Source organism: Cupressus sempervirens, chromosome 7 (genome assembly GCF_028749045.1).
Source record: "Cupressus sempervirens isolate cs-2001-9-10 chromosome 7, ASM2874904v1, whole genome shotgun sequence".
NCBI lineage: Eukaryota > Viridiplantae > Streptophyta > Pinopsida > Cupressales > Cupressaceae > Cupressus > Cupressus sempervirens.
This window is the reverse complement of record NC_143124.1, coordinates 248,135,654-248,162,947: the sequence shown is the minus strand read 5'-3', so window position 1 is coordinate 248,162,947 and position 27,294 is coordinate 248,135,654.

Below are 27,294 nucleotides of genomic sequence, written 5' to 3'. Positions count from 1 at the left end.
TGCCTTAAATAAGTAGTTACTGTTGTCGCTTGGTAAAAACTTCACAAAAATGTTGTAACTCAGTAGATTAACTTTTTATAGAACTTTAAGAATTCATAATTGTTAGCATGCATGCAAAAGTAAATAAAAAGAACACAAGAGACACCAAAGTTAACGTGGAAACCCAATATGGGAAAAACCACAAAGTAACTAGCTACCAATTTTCACTCTTCTAAAGTGAGCCCTGTTAGGAGCCAACCCTGTTAAATGTTACAATACACACTATTAGGTGTGACCTTGTTAAAGGATTTAATCACCCTGTTAGGAGTGGCCTTGCTAAAGGTCTTTAGAACAATTCAACTGAACTATCACCTTGTTAGAAGATTTACAAAATGGCTGTTAAACCAACTCTATTAAGAGATTTGAAAATCACTACTACAATTGTTAGAAAGTAACAATAAATTGACTTGAATATGATGCAACTAAATTTTTTGATTACAAATCTCTATTGTGCACCATTAGATCCTCCTTTATCAAATATAGCTTTGCTGCTCCTCAATGATCTCTGATCATCCTTCAAAATCTGCTCTCACAATAATCAGTCCTCCTTCATACTCATATCACATCAAATCCATCACACACTTAGAATTCAAAACTTGACCTCTTATATATACCATTCAGATTATCAAGTTGGCTCATTCACAAGTTATATTTACCAATAACTCATACATTAGTCAGCTACAAATATTACATTAAACAAATAAACTTTATTTGACAAAACAATGAAATCCTTCGTTGGCCAACTTTTCTTGGTAAGCACTGCTTGTAGAAATAATTTCTTGAGTTAACCAACTCAACTCGGTTAACACTACAAAATCTACAAAATCCTTTGGCTATTGAGTGAACTCGATAAGAATTGAATTTCCTCCACTAAACATCAGAGATTGGTAAGAACTATGTTTTGCACTATTTTCCTTTGATGATCGAGGGAGCTTGGTAACAACTAAATTTTCTTGCTTAACCTTGAAAGCTCGATAGATTTTGTCTTTTTCCTTGCTGACCAATAGAACTCGGTAGACTCTATCCAATAACTAATATGGCATTTGTGTAAAATCAAAGACAACACACAATTGAACAATTGTATCCAACAATCTCCCTCTTTGGCATTGATGGCAACATAATATGTCATAGCAGAATGAAATTTGAGAACTAGTCTTTTCTAACATAATGCTTCTTGTATTTCATTATAGTAATCTCCTTCTTTCATAGTAATCTCTCCCTCTTTCATAGACTCTCTTTTTCTTGCAAATCTCATAAAGATATGATAGTAAAGTCTCCCTCTTTGACAACACATGCCAAAGACAACATAAATCAAAATGAATTTCACTATACCTTAGGTACTGATTCATATGCAATGTCTTCATTACTTTGTTACATCAACTAATAGATCTTTTAATTTTGTTCATGTCGATGCATCACTAAAATTGTATTTTAGTGAGCTTCAGATAGGGGAATGACCCCTAACTTACCTCTTAGATATAGGAATGCATCCTTAAGTAAAGGCTTTGTGAATATGTTAGCAATTTGTTCCTTTGTATAGACATATTCCAATCTGATCTCCTTATCCTATACCAATTCTCTAACAAAGTGATACTTTATAGTAATATGCTTAGTTTTTGAATGCATCACTGGATTCTTGGATATGTTAATTGCACTTGTATTGTCACATAATATAACAATAGATTCTTTGATTTCTTGCAAGCTTCATACCTTCCAATAACTATTTAAACCAAACAATGTTTGAATAGTTTACTACTGCTACAACGTATTTTGCCTCTGTTGTGGACTGGGATGTACAATTTTTTTTTTAACTTGTCCAAGAAACCAACCTCCTTCCAAGAAAGAATGCTGCTCCACTCGTACTTTTTATGTCATCAACATTTCCTGCCCAATCTACATCAGTAAACACTTTTAAATCTAGATTTCCTCCAAGTTTATACCATAATCCATAATCTTCAGTTCCTTTCAAATATCTCATGATCCTTTTGATTCCCATCATGTGGTTTTCTTTTAATTTTATTGAGAATCTTGCTACAATTCCTACTACAAGGGCAATGTTTAGTCTTGTGTGCACTACATACTGCAACTTTCCAATCATAGATCTATACAATGCCTAATCCACTTCTTCTGATTCATCATCCTTGGTAAGTTTCAATCTAATGCACATAAGAGTCCCAACTAGTTTGCAGTCTTCCATACCAAACTTTTTTAGTATCTCCTTGATATATGTAGATTGATTGATGTAGATGCCATTCTTATTCTATTGAATTTGAAGATCAACAAAGAATTTAATCTCACCAAACATTGACATTTCAAATTTCTTGTTCATTTTCTCTAAGAATTCTTTGCAAAGATTATCATTTCCTATGAACAAAGTATCATCTAAAAATATCTCTGTCAAAATAATTTTATTATCTAGTCCTTCCTTAATGTACAGGCTATTGTTATCATTATTTCTTTGAAAACAAATCCGAATAAGATAGTTATGCGGTCTTTCATATCATGCTCTAACGGCTTGTTTCAAACCATATAATGCCTTATGTAATTTGTAGATCATTTCCTTCTTGTCTAGATCAATAAAACCTTTAGGCTATTCAATGTAAACCTCTTCATCTAGTATACCATTGAGAAATGCTAACTTGACATCCATCTGATAAACTTTGAATCCTTTGTATGCAACATATGAAAGTAAGGTTCTAACACCTTCCAATCTTTCAATAGGAGCAAAAGTCTCTCCATAGTCTACACCTTCTTTTTGAGAGTATCCTTTGCATACTAGTCTAGCTCTGTTCCTTGACACATTAGCATCTTTATTTAACTTGTTTCTAAATACCCACTTGGTTCCAATCACATTTTTTTCTTTAGGCCTAGGTACAAGAGTCCATGTTTTGTTTTTCTCTATCTTCTCTATCTCTTCATTCATAGGTTCAATCCAACTTTCATTTTCTAATGAATCTTTGACATTTCTAAGTTCAAAATTAGCAAGAAAACAAGTGCCTTTCAACTTAATTCTTGTCATTGTTCCTTTAGATTTATCTCTAATGATCTAAATTGGTACATGATGCTTCCTGACATACTTGGCTAGCATAGGCTCCTTTCCTTTTGAATGACTTGAATTTTTATCCTTTTGTGTTTCAACTTTTGGTTCTGGTTGCTCGAGCTTAGTAGCTATTGATTTGGTAGCTTTTGTTTGCAACTTAGGTCCTTACAAATTAGTAGGTATTGACTCTATTTGAACTTCCTACAACTCAGTTATAGAAGAATCTAGAGTAGAAGATTTTTGATTGACATGTGTACCTGCCACTATATCAGGTTCTATGAAAACAAATCTCCTATAGTCTTCTGGTTCCCTTTTTCTTTCTTCTTTAGTTCTTTCTACAAACTCATCAACTTTTACATATGCACTTTCTATGACTTTGTGAGTAGACAAATTCAAACATCTATATGCTTTACTTTCGCAAGAATATCCCAAAAATATTCTTTCATCACCCTTCACATCAAATTTACCTTTTCTAGATTCTTTCAAAATGTAACATTTTCTTCCAAATACTTTTAGGTAACTTACATTGGGTTTGTAGCCATATCATTACTCATAGGGGGTTTTGAATGAGTCCTTCTTCAACTGTACTTGGCTCAAGGTATGAATTGTAGTGCTGATAGCTTCCTTCTAGTATTTGATAGCAATTCTCTTTTCAATCATTAAAGTTCTTGCATAGTCCATGATAGATCTGTTCTTTCTTTTAGCTATTCCATTTTGTTCAGGAGTTCTAGGTGCTAAAACTTGTCTTTTGATTCCCCTTTCAATGCAAAAGTTATTGAACTCATGTGAAATGAATTCACCACCTCTGTCTGACCTCAAACATTTTATTCTTTTTCCTATTTCATTTTCTACTCTGGCCAAATACCATTTGAACTTCTCAAATGCTTTTGATTTCTCTTTTGGGTACATGACAGTCATCATCCTTGAGTAATCATTAAAAAAAAAGTGTAGGAATTTTCACCAGTATAACTTTTAATTTCAATAGGTCCACACAAATCAGTATGCACAATTTCTAAAATTTCTTCAAATTGATAGTTCTTGCTTTTAAAGCTAGTCTTTCCCATCTTGCCAATTTGACAATTCTTGCATAGACCAACCTCAGGTTTCTTTATGTTAGGAATGCCTTTTACTTTCTTGAATTTACTTATTTTTACCAAGTTATCAAAGTTCACATGACACAACCTCCTATGCCATAATGAACTTTATTCAACTTGAGCAATAAAACATGAACATTCACCAAGTTCAACATGAAACAAGTTACCTTTTGTTTGAGTGCCCGGTCTAATTAGATTTCCTTTTCCATATAGAAGCCTTGATTTTCCATGCATGAATTCCACTTTGAATCCATTATTGAGTAGTTGTGCCACACTTAACAGATTGTGTTTTAGTCCTTCTACCCAATATGCATTATCACATACAAGTTCTTTGGTTAGAGAGATTCTTCCTTTTCCTTTTATGCAAAAAGCTTCATTATTACCAAACCTCACACTGCTACCATCATAGTCTCCAAAATGTTCAAAATTAGTTTTATTACCAGTCATGTGATGAGACCAACCACTATTTATAATCCATGTATCATTTTTGCTCATATGAGAAATGAGTGCCATTTCTTCATCATTATTAAATTCGTCCTTTACAGCAATGTAAACAATTTCATCTTCTTCTTCATCATCAGAATCATTAGAATCCTTGGCCATGAAACATGTTTTCTTATCTTTGTCCTTGAATGATTTGAATTCTTTCTTTCCATTGCACTTGTGTCCTTTCTTCTCATCCTTGGTCTACTTATTTGGGCACCTAGCAGCAATATGTCCAATTTTTTCACAAAAAAAATAAATTAGAGGAAACTTACCTTTGTGTTTCCCTTTGCCTCTTGAATATTTCTTTGCTAGCAAAGCTTCAACCACATCAAGATCACTGTTTGAACCTTGTTATGATTATTCATCACTATTTGAGTCAAGATCTTTTATCATCTTGCTCTTCTCCTTGAGTGAAAGCTTGGCTTCAAATGTTGATTCAATGTTATTGGCAGTTGGAACATAATTATCATATTTTTCTAGCTCGAATGCAGTCAATCTTCCAACTATGGCCTCTAAATTTATCTTATGATTTGCTTCACATCTTCTTTCTTGACTTGTAGAAAGTTTGATTGCATAAATGGGAAGTAGTGTTCTGAGAACTTTACTTATAACTGTTTTCTCCTTGATATCTCCTCTAGATGCTTTGATTGCACTAACACTTGCTTTAACTCTTTCAACATATTTTTCTATGTTTTCATCTTATCTCATCCTCATTTGATCAAATTGTCCTCTCAAACTTTGTACTTTGGCTCTTCTCACATTATCATCACCTCCATAGATCTCTTTCAGTTTGTTCCACATTTCAAAGGCAGTTTTGCAATCCTTGATGTCATCAAACTCTTTGTAACTTAGGGCACATGCAATATCTATCATCATGTTGTTGTGAGTCCTCTTTTTAGCAATATCATTTATAGATAATGTACCAGTAGGTTCTACAAATTTTTCATCAAGGTACTTCAGCCCTAAATCACCAATAGAAGCTAGATGAAGTCCCATCAATCCCTATCATGCTAAGAAGTTGTCCCTATTAAGTCTTGGAATTTCCCTCTTGTAAGGCATCTTGATCTTTAGCTTAGATTCTTAAAATCTTTTTCCACAAGCATCAAAGCTCTGATACCAATTGTTGGAATTATAGATGAAGTAATTGAGAGGGGGGATCAATCAATTACCACAAAAACAAATCCTAATCCCTTAGATGTCTTAAATAACTAGTTACTACTGTCACTCAGTAAATACTTCACAAAAATGAGGTAACTTGGTAGATTAACTTGTTAGTAAAATTTATGTATTCATAATTGTTAGCATGCATGCAAAAGTAAATAACAAGAACACAAGAGACACTAGATTTAATGTGGAAACCCAATATGGGAGAAATCACTAAGTAAATAGCTACCAATTTTCACTCTTTTGAAGTGAGCCATGTTAGGAACCAACCCTATTAAAGGTTACAATACACACTATTAGATGTGACCTTGTTAGAGGATTTAATCACCCTATTAGAAGTGGCCTTGCTAGAGGTCTTTAGAATAATTCAATGAAACTGTCACCTTATTAGAGGATTTACAAAATTGTTGTTAAACCAACTCTGTTAAGAGATTTTGAAATCACTGATACAATGGTTAGAAAGTAACAATGAATTGACCTAAATATGATGCAACTAAATTTAGTGATTATAGATCTCTATTTTGCACCATTAGATCCTCCTTGATCAAATATAGCTTTTCTTCTCCTCAATGATCTTTGATCATCTTTCAAAATTTGCTCTCACAATAATCAGTCCTCTTTCACACTCATATCACATCAAATCAATCACATACTTAGAATTCACAACTTGACCTCTTATATATACCATTAAGATTATCAAGTTGGCTCATTCACAAGTTACATTTACCAATAAACCATACATCAGTCAGCTACAAATATTACATTAAACAAATAAACTTTATTTCACAAAAAAATGAAATCCTTCATTGGCCAACCCTGCTCTGTAAGCACTACTTCTAGAAACAATTTCTTGAGTTAACCAACTCAACTCGGTTAACACTACAAAATCCTTTGGCTATCAAGTGAACTCAGTAAGAATTGAATTTCCTTTACTAACCATGAGAACTCGATAAGAACTATTTTTTGCACTATTTTCCTTTGATGATCGAGGGAGCTCTGTAACAAGGTAAATTCTAAGAATGCTCGGTAGACATTGTAAACCTTCCTTGCTAACTTTTTGAGCTCAGTAAACTCTGTCTTTAGCGTTGCTAACCAATAGAGCTTGGTAGACTCTATCTGATAATTGATATGACATTTTTGTAACATAAAATATGACACACAATTGAACAATTGTATCCAACAGTGGCCCCTGACCACCTAATTTATTTATTTTTATTAAAAAATTTAATAAAACTTATTTACAAACAATTTTCACAGCCAAAATAAAATGGTATTATCGTAATAATAATTTTATTACTTTGATAATTATATGTGTGTGTGTATGTATATATGTTTGGATATGTGTGTGTATACACATATACACATACACACACACATATGTATATGTGTATGTATGTGTGTATATATATAGAATTTATTTTAGTATGGATTTGATAGGAAACATAGTTTCAAGCATTAAATTTTATTTAATTAATATCCTTTTCTTGATTCAAACCCTACCCATGAAGTATTTTCTAAATTTTTAAGCTTTTCAGTAAGGGTTTCACTTCATTTTCTTTTAGAGACATTTCAATAACAAAGGACAAAAATCTTTTAACAAAAATAAGGGTTTCATTCTCAAATATGATTTCTAAAATAATATACATATAACTGGTACAAAGAAGACATAGGTAATTCAAAAGATTTACTTATTCCTACCTCAATTTGATGCTAAAATTTGATGAATGCCCAATGAAGGGAACAATTCTCATCTTCCACAATCTTTCCAAAAATTGCTCCTTCAAACCTTTATATGGAGAAGTGAGCTCTAATCTCCTAATAACTAATTTCCTCAACCTAGGGTTTTAATTTCTATCAAGACACAAATGTAATTTCTTTTGTTATTTTAATTTATTTAATTCTTTATGCACACTTTTTCCTTTTAATTAGAATGAAGTTTATTTAAAGTATGCCCACTTTGTTTTTATTAAACTATAAGATGCATGTAGAAAAAATATATATTAATTTAACTAATAATAATATAAATAAAGTTCCTTATTTAAAAGAAATTGCTAAAATTATTATTATATTAAATTAATATAATTATGCCAAATTTATTCCCTCTACTTAATTAATTTCCCAATTAATTATATATAATTACCAATTATTTTTTCTTTATTAAACATTCATTTAATTAAATCATTCAATAATATTTTTATTTGATTTAACTAAAATTGAAATCACAACAGAACCACAAATTTAATAAGAAAAATCATCTAAATGAAAAAGTATAAATTCAAACTCAAAGGTCAAAATTTTGAATTCACATCAATTGCCATATGTGTGTGTAGTGATAGTGCATTCTGATGTCTTCTTCCTCTAATATACAACCAAGGGTTGTGAAGGTGGTACACTAATTACTTGAGGAGTGATTGTAGGTAGTTCTTGTGTTTTCACCTCCTCCCTTGTAGTTATAGTCACTGATTTTTGAATTTCATCCACACTCACCAATACAAGATTGTCACATAATTTGGCTTGTAGTTTAGATTGGTCAAGTATCTTTTCCAAGTCTTCCTCTATTAGGGGATTGATGTTTTCAATAGTAGAATTAGAAACATCCTTTACTATAATTGTTTATGTATTTACACTTATTACCTATGGAGGATTGACACTTGATATTTCTATATCTTGTACACTTTGTTCTTGTTGCTTTTCTTACTCAGTTGTTGCCTGATAATCTATGTTCACATTAGTGCCTCCCTTAATTTTTCCTTCATTATTGTCATCATTGATGCATAGTGCCATAATGGAAGGTGTGATCCTTTTCATGTTTAAGTTTGATTGCTCAAAACACCAAGTTTCAATGAATGATTCAAAGCACCAAATTTTTAACCAAGACTTCAAAAGTGCTTCAACCTCTTTCTCTGATGGCACCTTTAATAATCCTAAGGGCAACAATTAAACCCTAAAGCACACTTTTTGCAACTTCACTACAAATCCACTAGCTTATGCCCAAAATAGGGCTACAAGGCTAAAACTGAAAAATTGTTGTATCTACCACATCCACACCCACAATACCTAATCAAAGGATGGATTTCAGAAGTGTTTAATAACCCAAACAATATTTTCCAAGACTAACTCCTAATCTACTCCAGCACTCCACTAATTTTCCTAAGTACATAGACCCAGTTGGGCCCCTATAGGCTTGGTTTTCAAAGGAAGATCAATGAAATGGGTGCATAGACAATAAAAAAGTATTTAGGACTCTAAGGGAGGTTTAACACACTACAAATCCACCCTTTTTTTTATTACTTTCCACACTTATAACTCCCAATAATCAATTTTCAGCAATTTAGGACATAATATATCTAAATATTTGGCCTAGGGCTAGCAAGCATAAATAGCTCCATTCACCTTCTGAACTCCAACTTCTAGAATTAGAAAATTCATTCCCTAACCCTCTATTTCCATTGGGTTTTATGCAAATTGGATAGTATAGTCATGAGCTATCCATAGATTTTCCCAAAACCTTGCTGTAAATAGGGTTTCTACATAGTTTGGAATGAAAAATCAATAACTTTTCTTAGAAACCTCCAAATGAAGTCAAACCAAATGCATTTGATAGGTAAATCACCAAAGTATCTTCTTAGATTACTAAACCACTAGTACCAATCTGTACAACATGTGCGGAAATGAAAACACAAAAAATTTGAGCCAAAAACCAAAGATCTTTATTGATTTAAACAAAAATCTATACATCTGACAACCTCTTCTACTGGGAAGGTTGTGTTACATATTTATAAATGAGTTTCACCAATCAAATTCCTTGTATATAGTTGCAATCGGTTGAACTTCATGTTTAGCAATATTAGTAACTTTTTTGCAAAGTTGTTTAGTAACTTTTGGTTGCATTAACAATTCTTATTCAAAATAACCTCCTAAGGACTTTGGATTATCCTAAGTCCTAACCTAACCTTATTTCCCTATTTCCACCTATTTCCCCTAAGTACTAAATGCCCTATAGGTTTTGAGGACTCAAGGTTTATAAAAACACCAATGAGTCTCAAGCCTTTACAAATGGGCTTATATCAACATAAAAACTATTCCTATTCTTCTAAAACATTATAATATTTGTCATGAGCCATTTAGGAAGGTGGTGTAGTCCAGGATCACTGAAATGTCTTGTGGAATGGCTTGTATTGTCTTTAAGTGCCCTGCGCCATGCTACCCTCCTCTAAAGAACTCAAGTCTATTGAGTTAGGATTGCATCAAGTTTATAACCTGCTTTCTCAATGTCTACCTAGCTCATACATGTTGCATCTTTAGTTGGTGCATATTTCCATTTAAGTATGTATGAGTAAAAGGTACCCTTCTTGGTTTTTTTTGAAAATCTCTTATCCAATATGCAATCTATCTGAGGTTTAGTAACCTTTGGCAACTAAGATAAATTTGCACTATTAGATTGACCTATTCCTACATCAAAATCATCAGTAGAAACCTTATAAGCATAAAGATCATAAATATTAAAGATTAAAGAGAGTCCTATATCAGGTGGAATGTCTATTTGATAGGCATTATTGTGACATTTCTTTAGAATCTTGAATGGGCTTTCTTTCTTCATCATTGGTTTTGTATATTGACCCTTTGGTAGCCTCTCCTTTTTAAAATATATCATAACCATGTCTCCCACCTTAAATTTCAAGTCTCTTCTCTTCTTGTTTGCATGTTCTTTGTTTTTTGTTGTTGTATGTTGCAATCTACCCCTTACTTGGTCTTGAATATCTTTCATGACTTGGGAAAAGTCTTATACCTGTGCACTCTTTCTCTCCATTTCCTTGTTGTTTCTAAGTTCCAAAACTCCTCTTGGGTGGCTTCCATAAAGAATTTGGAAGGGAGTCATACTAGTACTTCTATTTAAGGAATCCTTATAAGAGTATTATGCTTGTGAAGGGATTGTATTATATGATCCTCCATGCTACTGAGTCAGACATCTTAACAAGTTGCATAGGGACCTATTTATGACTTCACTTTGCCCATTATATTGTGGGTGGTAGGTAGATGAAAAATTCAAATTGGTTCCCAGCTTCTTCCACAGTGTTCTCCAAAAATGTCCTAGGAACTTAGGATCCCTATTAGATATAATTGACATAGGTAGGCCATGCAACCTAACCACTTCTTTAAAGAATAACCCTACTATATGAGATGCATCATGTGTTGTTCTACAAGGGATGAAGTGGGCCATCTTTGAGAACCTGTCAACTACTACAAAAATGCTATCTTGTCCTGATTTAGTCCTTGGTAAACCTAGCACAAAATCCATACTTATAGAATCCAAAGTTTTGCATGGTATGGGTAAAGGATTATATAAAATTGCATTGGAAGTATGCCCTTTTTCTTTTTGACAAATTAGACAACCATCAAAAAATTTCCTAACATCTGATTGCATTTTAGGCCAATTATAGAACCTTTTTACCTATTCAAGGGTGTTATCTATTCCAAAGTGCCCTGACATGCTTCCACACTACTTTGCTTTGATGATGTTCTCTCTACAAGAGCCCCTTGGCACACAAAGATGTCCTTCTTTAAACAAAAGTCCTTCTTGAATTAGGTACTCTACAAATTCAATATGGTATTTGTCCCCCATTTCATGGCATATTTGGTATATCTCTTTGAAGTCTTCATCCTTAGTATACATATCCTTCATTATTGAGATACCCACACTTTCTAGTTCAATGTTTTAGATCATAATATTCCTCCCGCTAAGGGCATTTGCCACCTTGTTCATTGTCCCCTGCATGAATTCCATTCCGTTGATATGATTTTGACTAAGTTTGTCCTTCCTATTCAAGAAACTTAAAGCCTAATTGTCAATAAACACAATGAATTCTTTTGGTTATAAATAGTGTCTCCACCTTTTAAGTGATTGTACCATTGCATATAATTCAGGGTCATAGACTAAATATTTTTGTTTTGCACCATTTACTTTTTTTACTAAAAAAGGCCATAGGCCTACACTCCTGACTCAAGACTCCTCCTATGACTTTTGTATTGGCATCACATTCCACTATGAATATTTTTTTGAAATTAGGGAACCTTAGGATGGGTGCTTGTGCTATCTTTTTTTTTAGTATCTCAAATGCTTCTACTACTTCCTTGGTCCAAAAAAATTGACATTTTCTCCCTCCTTTTATAGTGTCTATTATAGGTGCACAGACTCCACTAAAATTTTTAACAAATTTCCTATAGAAGTTACAAAGTCCATGGAAACTCTTGACTTTTGATGGATTATTTGGAGGTGTCCAATTGATAATAGCTTCTATTTTTTATGGATCCATTTTAAGACAACCCCTACAAGTGACAAATCCAAGAATATGAGTTCTTCTTTCATGAAAGTGAATTTTTAAAGATTTATCTTGAGCTTTTCTTCATGTAACCTTTTCAAGACTTGGTCTATGTGCCTTAAGTGTTCTTCTTCATCTATACTAAAGATTAGGATGTCATCAAGATTGACAACCACAAATTTATTTAGAAAGGGCTTAAGGACCTCATTCATGAATCTCATAAAGGTACTAGGTGCGTTTGAGAGCCCAAATGGCATTACAAGCCATTCATAGAGCCCCTTTGTGGTTATAATGGTTGTTTTCCATTCATCCCCCTCTCTTATCCTAATTTGATGATATCCACTTTTCAAGTCCACCTTAGAGTAATAGTTTGCTCCACCTAGGCAATCCAAAAGGTCTTCCATTCTTGGCATTGCGAATCTATATCTTACAGTAATCTTGTTTATTGCCCTAGACTCTATACAAAGTCTCCAAGTGCCTTCCTTTTTGCATGCTAGGACTAGAGGAACAACACAAGGACTTACACTCTTTCTAAGAAACCCCTTAGACAACAAGTCTTCAACCTGTCTTGTAATTTTTGCATTTTGTTCTAGGGTTAGTTTATATGTAGCTTTGTTAGGTAATGATGCACTAGGGATAAGGTCAATACAATGGCTAACTTCTCTTTTAGGTGGAAAGGAAGCTAGAATACTGTCTACAACTATCCCATGATACTTTTCTAAAGAGCCCTAACCTCCTTAGGACCAACATCTTCCCACCATTGTCCCTTCTTGGGTTTGTCTTTGGGTTTCACTAAAATCTCCTTTATAGGCTTGGTTATTATGGAAAAACATGGGTTATCCTTCTCCCTCAAGGTCTGCATGAACTCCTTCTCCCCTACCAAGTCAACATTACTAACTACATGGCCCAATTTCCCATCATCAAGTAAGGGGTTCATGGTATAATTTATGCCTCCTTTGGCTATGGTATACATATTGGTTTCCCCATCATGTTTTGCTTTAACATCATCTTGCCATAGTCTCCCTAATAGGAGGTGGCAAGCATCCATATCTGTGAGATCAAAAATAATTGTATCGACATACTCTCCTAGAGTGAATTCTACCCATACTTTTTCATTGACAAGAGTTTTCTTCTCTCTAGTAAGCTATGATTCTTTATAAGGATAAGGAAGTGGTATATTTTGCAATTTTAATTTATCAACCATCTCTCTAGATGCTATATTCTCTATTGATCCAGAATCCACAGTTATCTTACATACCTTGTCTTTGACTTTGAAAGTTTCCTAGAATAGAGCTTTCCTTTGTGGTGGTTCCATGGGGTTGGGAACCTTCAAGAGTGTCCTTCAAAACATTAAGCATTCACCAGTTTTAGGATCTATAGGTCTGGAAGAAGTGGAATGATAAGAGGATATGCTTTGGCAATCCTCTTCTTCTTGTAGCAATTGGACTCTCCTATCTCCCTACCTAGGATTGTCTCCAAGCTTTTGAGGGCATCTAAAGGATTGATGTCCTATCTAATTATAGGTGAAACATTTTCTAGTGAAAAAATTTCCTCCCCTTTACCATTTTCACCTTCTCTACTGTTATTAGACCTCCTTTCTCTAAAAGTACCCCTACTGTTGAACTCATTTTTAGTATTTCGGTTCTTTCCATCTTCTTTGGAATGGTTATGCTTCACTTGAAACCTTCCTCCTCTTCCTCTAAAATTATTTCCTCTCCCTCCATTGAAACTAGATTCTCCTCTCCTCTTTTTATTTTCTTGTATCTTCAATGCTAGATTGAAGCATTGATGGATTGAATCAATAGTAATTAGAGTCAGCTCATCTTGAATATTGTATTTAAAACCAATTATATACCTTGCCAACTTTTTTTTGTTAGTTTCATACACCTTTTCCCTAAGAGTCAAATTGTGAAACTCTTGGGTATATGTGCTAACATCCATATCATTTAGTTTGAGATTATACAATTTCTAATGTGTTAGGACCTCATAGTCCTTAGGGATGAATTGATTCCTGATCTCTACCTTCATCCTCTTCCATGTGCTGATTTGATCCTTTCTCTCATCCTCTCTCTCACTTTGTAAAATGTTCCACGAACTAAGGGCAGGGGCCTTAAGTTTTTCCTTTGCTAATTTGAACCTCTGACTTGCAGGGACTTGATCACATTCAAAATGGTTGTCTAATGCTTCCAACCAATCCATACACTCATCTGGATTTAGTTTTCCATGAAAAGTAGGTAAGTCTTATCCTTTCACCCCTACTCTTTCCAAGGCTTGCAAGAGTGGTCTTTGATCCAATAGGATCTCTTCTTCATAGGTATCCCTTTCAACTTCCTCCTCTTTAGAATCATCATTATCTCCCTTTGTCATCTTACCCTTGAGTTTCTCCAATTCTATTTTCATGTTTCTATTTTCTTCCCTTACTACTCTACTTTTTGCCATCTATTCCTTTACAAGCTTGACCAATTCAAAATTTGTGATCCTCAGAGGGATCTCCCTTTCTCCTTCCTCTCATATTACCTTTTTCTACACTCCTCAAGATCTAAACCACTATGATACCACCTAACACAAAGTGCCAAAATGGAAGGTTTGATCCTTTTGTACCTTTAAGTTTGAATGCTCAAAACACCAAGTTTCAATGAATGATTCAAACAACCAAATTTTCAACAAAGAATTCAAAAGTTCCTCAACCCTCTTTCTTTGATGCTTTTATCACCTTCAATACTACTAAGGGAAACAATTAAACTCCAAAACACACTTTTTGCAACCTCACTGCAAATCCACTAGCTTATTCCCAAAACAGGGCTACAAGGCTAAAACTGAAAAATTATTTTATCTACCATAGCCCCACCCGCAATACCTAATCAAAGGATGGATTTAAGAAGTTTTTAATAAACCAAACAAAATTTCCCAAGACCAACTCCTAATATACTCTAGCACTCCACTAATCTGCCTTAGTACACAAACCTAAGAAGGCCCCTATAGGCTTGGTTTTCAAATGAAGATCAATGAAATGGCTGCATATACAAGAAAAAAGTCTTTAGGACCCTGAGGTAGGTTTAGCACACTAAAAATACACCTTCTTTTCAATTACTTTACACACTTATAATGACCAATAATCAATTTTCAACAATTTAGGACCAAATATATCTAACTATTTGGCCTAGGGCTTGCAAGCATAAATAGCTCCCTTCACTTTTTGAACTTCAACTTCTAGAATTTGAAAATACATTTCCTAAGCCTTAATTTCCATTGGGTTTTCTAAAAAGTGGATGGTACAATCAGGAGCTATCCATCCATTTTCCCAAAACCCTGCTATAACTAGGGTTTCTAGGAAGTTTGGAAAGAAAAATCAATAACTTTTCTTAGAAACCTCCAAATGAAGTCAAACCAAATGAATTTGATAGATTACTCACCAAATTTTCTTCTCATATCACTAAACCACCACTACCAATCCATAAAGCACATGTGTAAATGAAAGTACAACAAATTTGAGCCAAAAACCAAAGATCTTTATTGATTTAAGCAAAAATTTGTACATTTGACAACCTATTTTGCTAGGAAGGTTGTGTTACATATTTATAGATGAGTTTCACTGATCAACTACCTTGGATATAGTTTCAATCAGTTGAACTTCATGTTTAGCAATATTATCAACTTTTTTGCAAAGTTGCTTAGCAACTTTTGAAAGTTGCATAGCAACTTTTTGTTGTATTGACAATTCTTGTTCAAAATAACCTCCTAAGGACTCTAGATTATCCTAAGTCCTAATAACCTTATTTAAGGTGTTTCCACCTATTTCCTTAAGTACAAAATTCCCTATAGGTCTTGAGGACTCAAGGTTTATAGAAACACCAATGAGTCTCAAGCCTTTACAAATGCATTTATATCAACATAAAAACTATTCCTATTCTTCTAAAACATTATAATGTTCCTCATGATCCATTTAGGAAGGTCATGTAGTGCAAGATCACTAAAATACCTTGTGGAATTCCTTGTAATGTCTTTGAGTTCCCTGCACCAATCATTTTCATCATCTTTGACCTCAATAGGTTCTTGTTCACCTTCCTTGAATGTGGCTAGTGCATATGTGATCTTCCATGTTTGTTTGGATTTGTGAACAACATCCTCGATGTTGTTTTGTAGTATGCTAAATGCCCTATACTTAGGAACAAATCTAAAAACATATTTCTTTATGGATTTCAATATTTGTGCCTTGCTGAGTTCTAGCATAACTTGGGCAAGAAAAGTCTCCCTAATTTTCCTTTCTAAGTTCAAAAGATAATGCCATTTCTGCTCAACTCTTTCATATAAACTTTTAGGTATGGAGTTGGGAATTTCTAGCCAAGCCTTCTTAAGAGTAGGCATCATGGTAGATATTGCCTCCTCCACTTGATTATTCTCAACTTTTCCAAGATTTTCAAACTCAATGTGAGAGAAACCTGATAAATTAGCATTGTTTCTAACATTCTCACATAGGTTATCCATATTTGAAGATGGATTATCCTTTCCTCATCAGATTCAACCTAAGAAACATATTTTCTTTAGGGTCTTTTCTTTGCTCCACCTTCCTACTCTGTAGGCTTTGCTTTCTCTTTAATGTTTTGTGTAATGACTCGTGTACTGGACCTTGTGGTAGATGTTGTAGGTTTGGGATGGCTTGGTTTAGCAACCTTTTTTGGTCTTTTCACTGCATGTACCTTAGCCTTTCTCTTAGTATGATTAGTAGGATTAGGTGCTGCCCTAACTTCTTCTTCCTCTACACCTTTTGCAATCTCTATCTCTTCCTCTTGCTAATCCTCACCCTAACCTTGTGTCAATGTCAATGGTTCTTGAATCTGAGTGTCTTCTTCCTCTTCATCCTCTTCTTCTTCTTCATCCTCGCCGATATCTTCACCAAATTTCTCTTTTAGTTTCTTTACCAGTTTATCCTTCTTCTTGATTATAGAGGTAGTCTTCAACTCCATAGTAATCTTTGATTTGGCCAGCTAATAGTTACCAAAAGCTTTGGCATCTTTGTCCACTTCTTTTGCATGTAACATTATGATTGGTGTAGAAGCCTCATCAACATTAAGCTCATAACCTAATGGCATTAGCCATCTTAATCTTGGAATTATGACTTGAAAAAATGTGTTATCAACATTAACTAGGAAACAAACATCATCATAATTTTTTTCCACTAATGACACTAAAAACCTCAATCTCTTCTTCATGGATTGTTTAAAATCCTCAAAATAACTAGTCATTACTGACTCAAAATTTTCACCTAACTATTCAATGAACTCTCTTATTTGAATTGCAATAGACCTATTGGTCTTCCATGCAACAATACCAAATGTAGGAAATTTTTTCTATACATAAAATAAGATAGATACCAAAATAGATCCAAATTTACACTAAGAACTCTTTGTTTTCCTTATTGCTCCTAGGTTTTCAATCAATTTTTGTAGTTGTAGCTTGGAAAGATCATATGTATGATCCTTCTTCATAATCTTGTAGCCCATATCCACTACAATGTAGGGTACAATATTCAATCTATTTGATTGATAAAAATTATGTGCAATTACCCTTACTGCAAAAGCTATCAGAGGTTCTGTGATTGTGTCTATGGTCATTCGTCTTTTGTTCCACATAGATCTTGTGTTCTTTTCAATAACTTCTTTGGACTCACTTCTCATAGACTTTAGCTGATCTAGGGTTGGATACCCTATTACCCTATGAATTATCCTCTTTGTGATTTTGATTGGTCCATTATCTAACCACACTAAGCTATCATGAATTCTACTCAAAATAGTCTTGATCCACTCAATTTTGAAAATGTTAGGGAAATCTAGGGAATGAGTTAACCCTTTCTTTTCTACAATCTTGAATTCTTCCCTTAAAACACAACTTTCACATAGTTTTCCATATGCTTCTCTGATTTTCATGTCACCAATACTACCAATCTTACAATTATAACACTTTCTAACATCTTCAATCATTAAAACTTGTGGTAGTATCATGGATAAAACACCAAAGGGATCTTTTTTATATTGTATGTCTAGAATGGCCTTGAAAATAGGTGGTTTTATCTCATTGTTGACTAATTGAACACTTAAAACCTCTATTTCTTCTACACCTTTCACTTTCAAAGAACTAGATGATATTATATAAATCTAGGATGTACAAAATTTGAAATAGCATAGCTTGACACATGATAAATACATTGTAAATCTTGATGAAATGATGTTGAACAGCTACTCAAAACTCATAAAAATGCTTTAGATGAAATCTCCAGATCATCTTTAGCTCTTCGTGCTCTCTCTCGAATTAAAATGATGTTAAATGAGTAGAAATTGATCAAATACCCCTTTAAAACACTACAATTAATGCTAAGTGCTTACACAACTATAAGCTTGACATCAATTGATTTCTAGCTCACTCAGAATCCACTAGTCTTTCCATTTACTCAACAACCATTATTATATTGGCATCAACTAGCCAATCTGTTAGCTCAACATCCACTAGCATTTCACTCGAGAACCATAAGAAACTTTTCGTGCTTAGCAATAACATGAAAGAATGACAAAACTTAAAGATTTTTCTTTTATTCCTAATAACACTTTGCATACTTATTCATGCTTATGTAATCTATTCAAAACTAAATCCTTTAGAACTGACGTATGCGATAACTTTTAAACACCAGTCCCACATACCTCTTAATTGTTTAGTTTGGTGAGGTTTGATCACCTGACCCATTGGGTGAACTGATCCCTTCTCCACTTGATGTGCTACAATCCTCCTTTCCCTTCCATGTCTTTTTCATTTCATTTCTGACATTTTTCAATATCTTCGTCCCCTTTGCCTTTATTGAACTCACAACTTGGTTCCTTTGATCTTGTTCGACAATATTAGCTAATGTGACTAGTCTTCAAATAGCTAAAATATGTGGTTTGACTTAACCACCTTTGGTAGTCACTCATGAAGTATCTTCTAATATAGTTCTTAGGAATATGTCCACAATCATGATAGTAGTGACAACTATACTTTGTATTATAGTCCCAATTATAAAAGTTATCATTTTTCTTTACCTTTTTTTTCTACCTTGTATTATAGCCCCAATTATAAAAGTTGTCATTTTTCTTTACCTTTGTTTTCTTGTTTGATGAACGCATTAGGTTGGATCTGCACTCAAAAGTTCTATGTCCATACTTTTAACAATTATAACAATATCCTTCAAACCTTTGAATGCAAATGGTCTTGATTCTACATTCATGTGCCTGATGACCTTGTTTTTTGCTCTTATGGTAGTGACCTATGCTCTTTTTCTTAACATTCTAATTTACAATCTTGCTCCTACACACATTGGTAGGATTTCCTTTCTTACCACAATTATGACAACTAGGTTTGGAATTCTTAAATTTTTTACTCATTTCTTAAGCACTTTTGGATGATTTTCCTTCTTCAATACTTGTGTATCCCAATCTAGATGTATCATTATTAGTTCTAGGGGATCTCATCAATTCTTCAAAATACTTGATGGCTTCACTAGGTTTATTGAAACTTTTATAAAACTCCTTTTCCCTATTTAGGTCATTGCTCAACTATTCATTCTACAACTTCAGTGTTGTTATCTCAATATCCTTGGCATTTAGTTCATGGTTGGCATTCATTAGTTGACCCAAAGTTTCTAAGCACATGTTAGCAATCTTGGTTACCTCTGATGATATCTCTTCTAATCTATTGGTCAAAACTCTTTTGTCATCTTCAATCATGGCTTTGTCTTCCACTACTTTCTTTTTATTTTTGATCACCTCACATAATAATATGGTTTGTGATTCTTGTTCTATTTAAAGATTTCTAATGTCTTTAGCTTAGGTTCTATTCATTTCCATTAGATCTATAATTGATGCATCAAATTCATTGGAGTCTCCATTTACAAATATCTTAGAAGTGTCCATCTCTCTATATTGTGTGTCATTCTCTTCAATGTCAATTTCCTTCCTTCTCTTTAGTGATTTCTTTAGATCATCTCTTGCTTTATTAAACTAATGTAGAATGAGTTTTATTTCAATTCCCTATTCTCAATGATCTTTCCCAACTTGTAGACTTCAATTTCTAAGATATTTCGTCAAAGTTGCAAAGCTTCTCTTTAGAGAACAAGGCTCTGATTCCAATTGATGGAATTACAATAGGAAAGGTAAACTTCTAGTTGGGTGAGGGGTGAATCAATGCTTCAAACTTTGACCCATAAAATATTCACCACGCATCCATCTCATATATTCAATAAGTAAATTGAAATACTATGTAAAGCATGTAAATAAGTAAGAATTAACACATATGACACAAGATATGATTACCCTAAAACCTTCCAATGAAATGGTAAAACTAGGGGTGGGGATGACACCCAAAAATATTCACTACTATAGTAATAAAGTGTATCCAATGAAGGTTACAATGTTTGATCATGAACCATGATCTACCCTCTTAAAGGATTTCACAACCCTATTAAAAGTGTGCCTTTTTAAATGACTTCAACTCACAATTAAGTAAGCACCTTGTTAGAGGATTTTAATATAGCCTATTATGACTACTTTATTAAGAGATTTGACTAATTCACTTATTAGAATGTCTCAGCATTGATCCAACAATTAACACTCTTATGCTTAATGATAGATCACCTCTATCCTATTGTGTACTTGATCCTTCTTGATTAGACATCTCTCTACTATTCACTATTTCCTTCCTTTGTTCTCCTTTAACTCATTTTGCAATACAATTAAGATCATAATGCCTTGATCACCATGAATGTCCTAGTTTTCACATACAAAAACTCTCCTTGATCATTCATTCATTCCCTTTCACGCATTCTAAAAATTTAGGGTTTGTCTTCCTTAAAGAAGACCTAGGTGACTTAGGGTTAGGTATGAATCAATGACTATGACTCACCTGTATTTCCACTTAAACCTTCCTTTTACCTAATTGGGTGCATATAATGCATAGAGATTCTAATTTAAAATTTGTCATTATCACCAAAATATCATAATTGAATCTTCAAGTCAGCTAAAAAATGGTTTACATAATAGTTTGTGGCAATACAAACAACTATGACAAAACTATGTTACTCAACAACTAAAGCCCCTAGTGATCAGCACATACTGACTTCAATATTGTCACTCAACATCTAAATGAGTTGGTATTTAATGCTTTCTTAGCTCCTAAATCACTTGACATATACTTTCTACTCAGTACTTGAGGGGTTAAACACATGAGTGATTTAGAACTCACTATTGACACGATATGCTCTAACTTATACATGTTGTGCTCAACATATGTTGCTTGTTTAGTATGAACTAAGTAAATGACTTAAGTGTATAGACGCTCACTTGTCAAAACCAATCTAAGATCATCAATGATTCCATTAGAAAATAAGTAATAATTACTTACTAAACTCATAATTTTACAAACCCTATATTATGGAAAGCTAAGAACACCCTTAAGAAACCCTTTTCATTTAATCAAATTTGGTGGGAAAAAAAGTCATCGGTTACATGTTTGAAGTAAAAAACACAAAAGAACAGGCCCAAAACACATTTTTAGGATGATTTTAATGTTGACCATGTAGGGTTGGTATCCAAAGATATACTAGGCCTTATAAAGGTATTGATTTTTTGGTTTGGTATTAGGTTGGGTGGGGAAAATGTTGGAATATATTTTAAAATGCTTTGCAGCATTTCAGAACTACACATTTTTTAGATTGGCAGTTTTTGGTACACCATGATCCTAAACATACCCCTCACCATCTCCCTAATCCATTCCTTTGTAATTCATTGAGTTTATTATTTATGTTTTAATGTCCTAAGATTAGATTCATAAAAGATTTACACATTATGCCTTCAATAGCATTACATAGTTAAGTACTTGTGCAATCTAAAAGTTATATTTTAATGGTCCAAGATGTACTATTATCCTCTAGCTCTGCAACTATAATTTACAACATTCCATATTCTTGTTCAAGGATGAGAGTTCTCAAATTTTCTATCCTCCATTTAATGGATATAGAAATCATATATTTAGTTCGTAATATCCCAAAATTAATCCAACTTGGCCATTACAATTCCTCTTCCCTCTAACTCTTGATACTTGTCCTCGCAATTTTGAAAACTTCAATTATCAATTTTATCCTTTGTTACACATGTTAATTTTTTTTCAAAATTTCTTTACTGATGTGAAATACTTCATATCAAGAATATATCACTATTATGTTGTCATTACAAATTTTGGAAAAGTACTTATTGGTTGTTTGATATGTGACTGAAGTTTCAGTTCTATATAGGGTGGGTTTTTTACAAATAGTTTTTGTTTTCCATGGTAGGTGTAGTTGGTTCTTCTTATGACCTACATGTATTTTAGAAACCTTGGTTATTTATATTGTTTGGAGTTTTTTTTTTGTTTTTTGGTGATCTCTATGGTTACAATTTTCTTTTATATGTATATGTTTTCTAGACAATAGTAAAGCTTGGTAGATTCTCTTTTGTATATTATTTATAAATTATACTATTAAGATTCATCTATTACAAGCTTTAGATATTTTGTAAATAATGTATTTGTCTTTCTTGTTGATTTCAAAGAGCTTTCATAAATTTATATTCATTATATACTCTTAAGTGTGACTTGTTTTTTATTCTTTTTTAGTTCATTTTCTTAAATATGTCCTACATCTAGGATTAGTGCTAATACATTAAATATGTTTTAAATATATTATTCTACGAATAGTTAGTGTGGTGACATATGTATGGTTATTTATCTACATAATAACAAATCTATTTTTTAATCCAATGTCTAAAATGTATGAGAGTAGAGTATAGTGTGTCCATATGTAACAATGATCTGAAGGTGATCTAGTGGGAGTGTATTTTTGTATGTTGGAAGAAGAGTTTGTGAAGAAAAGTATTTTATAAAGAAGAGCTGCTAAGAGCTGATATACTAAGGTATAGAAAATAGATGTATGATATTAGTTCATATTTTGTTAGGGGGAATTATATTGTAATTTAGCCACTTTCATATCTTAGGTTAATGATAGATTGATAGATAATAACCCAACCTTTAGTGAGAAAACCAACAATGGGGATTTCTAAAAATTACCTTAAATAGTGTTCATTTCATGAAAATTAATTTCTCCCTAGATTTTCCTAGTTAGGGTTTCCATAGAAATTATGAATTTCTTTGTGTTTTTTTTTAATGTTTTTACATTTATATTTTTTTATGAATATTTGATATTGTAGCTCATCCATCTAAATTTTATATTACTCAGTTTATGAGGTTACTATCAAACTAATAGTTGTGAAAAAAATTATTCACCCGCTTTATAGCTATTTTTCATATGTACAACAAATAAGATCAAATTATAATCCCTTACAAATAGGTTTTAACTGCATGAGGGAGCTAAGTTGGAATTCTAGGATCACTAAGAGGAGGGGTGAATTAGTTATCTATAAAACTTATTAAATTTTAACTTAAAGAAATTATGTACATGCATTTATTACTTTAATATCATTAATCATGTGTTTTTTAGATGCAAGATAAAATTACTATTGAAAGTATACAAAATCAAATCATGGATAAGGGTCAAAGACCACTTTCTTAAATCCTTTTATTATACCTCACTTTCAAAATGTGCCTCACATAGCATACATTAGGCCTCACATTATCGAATTTCCTCACATAGTATTTCCTTTTATCTCATATGGTCAAACTTCCTCCATAGGATTCCATTTTTTGTCACATAGCTATTATGTCTTGCATAGCATTTATTAGGCCTCACATAGCTAAACTATCATGTGGGAGCATCTTGGGTTGCCTTGCTATCCTCCTCATCTTTGTTCATTATGCCTGTTAGTGCCAATTTCTAGTGGCTTTTGGGTTGCAATTAATTAGTGTTGGTCAAGTTGTTTAGTGTTGGTTGAGTTGGTCAGTGTTGGCTGATTTTGTTTAGTTTTGCCTGAGTTTCCCAATATTGACTAAGTGCTTTGGTGGAAGAGTGTTGCTTCATGCACCAAGTAAACCGGATGTTTATTGATGCTCAGTTGCTTCTTTCACTAAGTTTTTTTTGGATTGGTTCTTAGTTTGAATCAACTTGTGTATTTAATTTATGTCACGAATTTAGTGTATGGATCTTGTCTTTGGATGTGTGTAGACAAATTTAAGATCAAACTTTTATTATGTAAAGATCTAGAATATTTTGTAATCCATTTTTCAAAAATAAATAGGGTGTTTAGGATTAGGTTAAGTAGGACTTCTAGAGAGTTTGGAGTAGATGAACCTGGAAGAGCAAGTTTAGATATGGACTAATAGAGATTATGGATCATGAAGTTGAATCTTTGTAAATTTTGTTGATCATAACACATAAGGCCTATAGTTGGGTATGTATGTAGATAATTTGATGAATCAATAAAGTATTTGATGTTCCATCTCTCCTTGGTGTTTGTCTCTATATATTTTTTTCCATTGTGTTTACTTAATGAGGTGGTTGAATAGTTAGGTGTTCCTCTTACCCTATCTTTTCAAATCCTACTTGCATCACTTTGGTATCAAAGCTTGATGTTCATCCTTTCAAAGGTTATATCATGTAGAACCCTAAGATGGATTTGTTTATAGGATGACAGATCTATGAATTTGACCTATAACTTATAGAGGGTTATGATCTTGTAGGAACCTATTTGTTAAGATAGTTTGAGGTATAGGAAATTATGACACTATTATTATGGACATGTTGAGAAAAAATGTAGACATGTTAGATGTTATAAAGATACCCCAAAGGAGATGAGCACATCTTGATGATGAAGCAATGGCACCAAACCCTAATTCAGAGCCTAAAGAAGATCAAGATGACAAAAAATGTTAAGGGTATTATCAAGGTAACATTCAAAGCCTATTGTAGAAGTTGTTCCTAATGATGGAAAATAGGACACAAATGTTGTGCTAGATTGGATCTCTAGTATAGAAAATATTATTGAGTTTGAAGGCACTACTAATAATAGGAAATTCAAGATTGTAGTGACTCAGTTGAAAGGTCATGTCACACTATGGTAGGAGCATTTGCAAACTAATAGACAAAGAATATGAAAGGAAAAGATCAAAACCTAGTTGAAAATGGTGAACAAAGTGAAGAAGTTCCTTCCTACTAATTATCAAGTCAGCTTGCTTAGGAAAATGAAAAATTTGAGATGAAAGGATATGATTGTGAAGCATTACATTGGGGAATTCTATAGACTGGACATCTGATCTTGACATGTGGATGATGAGGTTGATAAAGTTGTAAGGTATCTAAATGGATTGAGATCTATAATTTGATATGAAATAAGTCAAAATTAGATAGTGTGGAAGAAGCATATCAGTATGCCTTGAAAGTTTAGGAGATTTTTAAAAATAAGCATGAACAAAGACAAAGAGTGTCATGTCCCCTTTTCAAATAATTAAAAAAATAATAATCTTTGCTTAGGTAGGCAGGCTCAAAAGGGTGAAGTTTTGAAAAAGGGGCTAATCTTGGGAAACCAATGAAATATTAACTGAAAATTATTATTAAAATATGTTTTATTAACCCCTCTTGGACGTGAGTTAGGGTTATGCCCTCTTTTAAGGGATTTGGAGGCATTTTGGGCTCATTCTAGAACTTGATTTTTCTCATTGCTTTGTTGTTCTTTAGAGGCTGCCAAACCTATAGAGAAGGAGACCCAAGGATGGGAGTTTTCAAGTTTACAAGAAGGCTAAGGATGGTATTTTAAATACATTGCATGTGCAAGCTCATGCAGAGTTTGCCCTTGTGCTGAACAGTGCAGATTTGTGAGTTTTCGGGTGTGTTTTTTGTAAGAGTTTGGTGTTTCCGATTGAGTATTTCATATCACTTTGGTTTTCTGCTGTATTTCAGATATTTAGATGTTAAAATAGATCTAAATATATGTATTGGGTCATGGTTATACTTATGTGATAGATTAGTAGTGTTTTTGTGGCGTTTTCAGACTATTTGGTGTTATTTTTGGGAGCCTGATGAGCATTGTTTTTGTCCTCCATTTGAGAGCTGTTTTGTAAAATCTATACAGATCTATAAATGTAATTTTTTAGGCAGTTATGCTAGTGAAATTTCTGTAAAAATTTTCACTTTCAAATTTATTAATAATATGTGAAGCTGTGAAGTTTATGGCACTATTTCGGGCATACCCGATTTGGGTTTATTTGAGAAATTGGTGGATCTTTGAAATATTGGTTGTTTGATTTTAAAAATCTTATTAGAGACTTTAAATATCATATAAAATCACAAAGGGAGCATTTCAATGGTATCAGAGCTATGATCTTGCTAGCCTAAGGGTTTGTAGAAGTTTGCATGCAACTAAGTGAAAGAGAAAAGAGATATTTGCAGCGAGAAAAGAATAAAGAAATTTTGATCAAACCTCCAGTTAAAAGTAAAAGTTAAAAATCCAAGGAAGGAAAAAGCATGGATGACCTAGATGAGATGGAAAAGAAATTCTTCCAAGACATCCAAAATACTTAGAAGCAAACAGTGGATAGCCTAGCAAAAACTAGAGAGGCTTTGCAAATATTGACAAAAAAATAGCAAGGAGTTGCATCTACTAATGAGAAAGGGATCACTTTAGAGGAGCCAAGAAATTTGAAACCCACACCCTCTAAATCAACAAAAACTATTTTCCTACCTGCAAATGAGTCACTAGTACCAAATCCAACCCTTAATCCCATGGAAGAGGTTAGAGGTAACTTGATTGCATTAAGAGCTACTTACAATGGCTTAGATGATGACTTTCATAGTTTGGTTCCTTTTAGAGAATATGTGGATATGATGAACACTTTGATGCCCAAGAAAGAGTATAGGAGGGAGCATGACATAAGTGGAAGAGAGCTCAAAAATAAAATAAGCAAGTTTACAACACCTACTTTTGATCGAACAAATAAAATTTCAGCTAGAGCATGGCTACAAAAATTATAGACCTTCTTCACACTTAACCCTATTAAGGAGAGTGATGCTATTCAATTTGAAAGTCTACACTTGGAAGATGTAGCCTATGATTGGTGGAATCATGGAATGACTACTCAATGTCATGATCAGGTAACTACATTTGATGATTTTAGTCAAGAGTGATAGATAGATTTGACCTAAAGGATG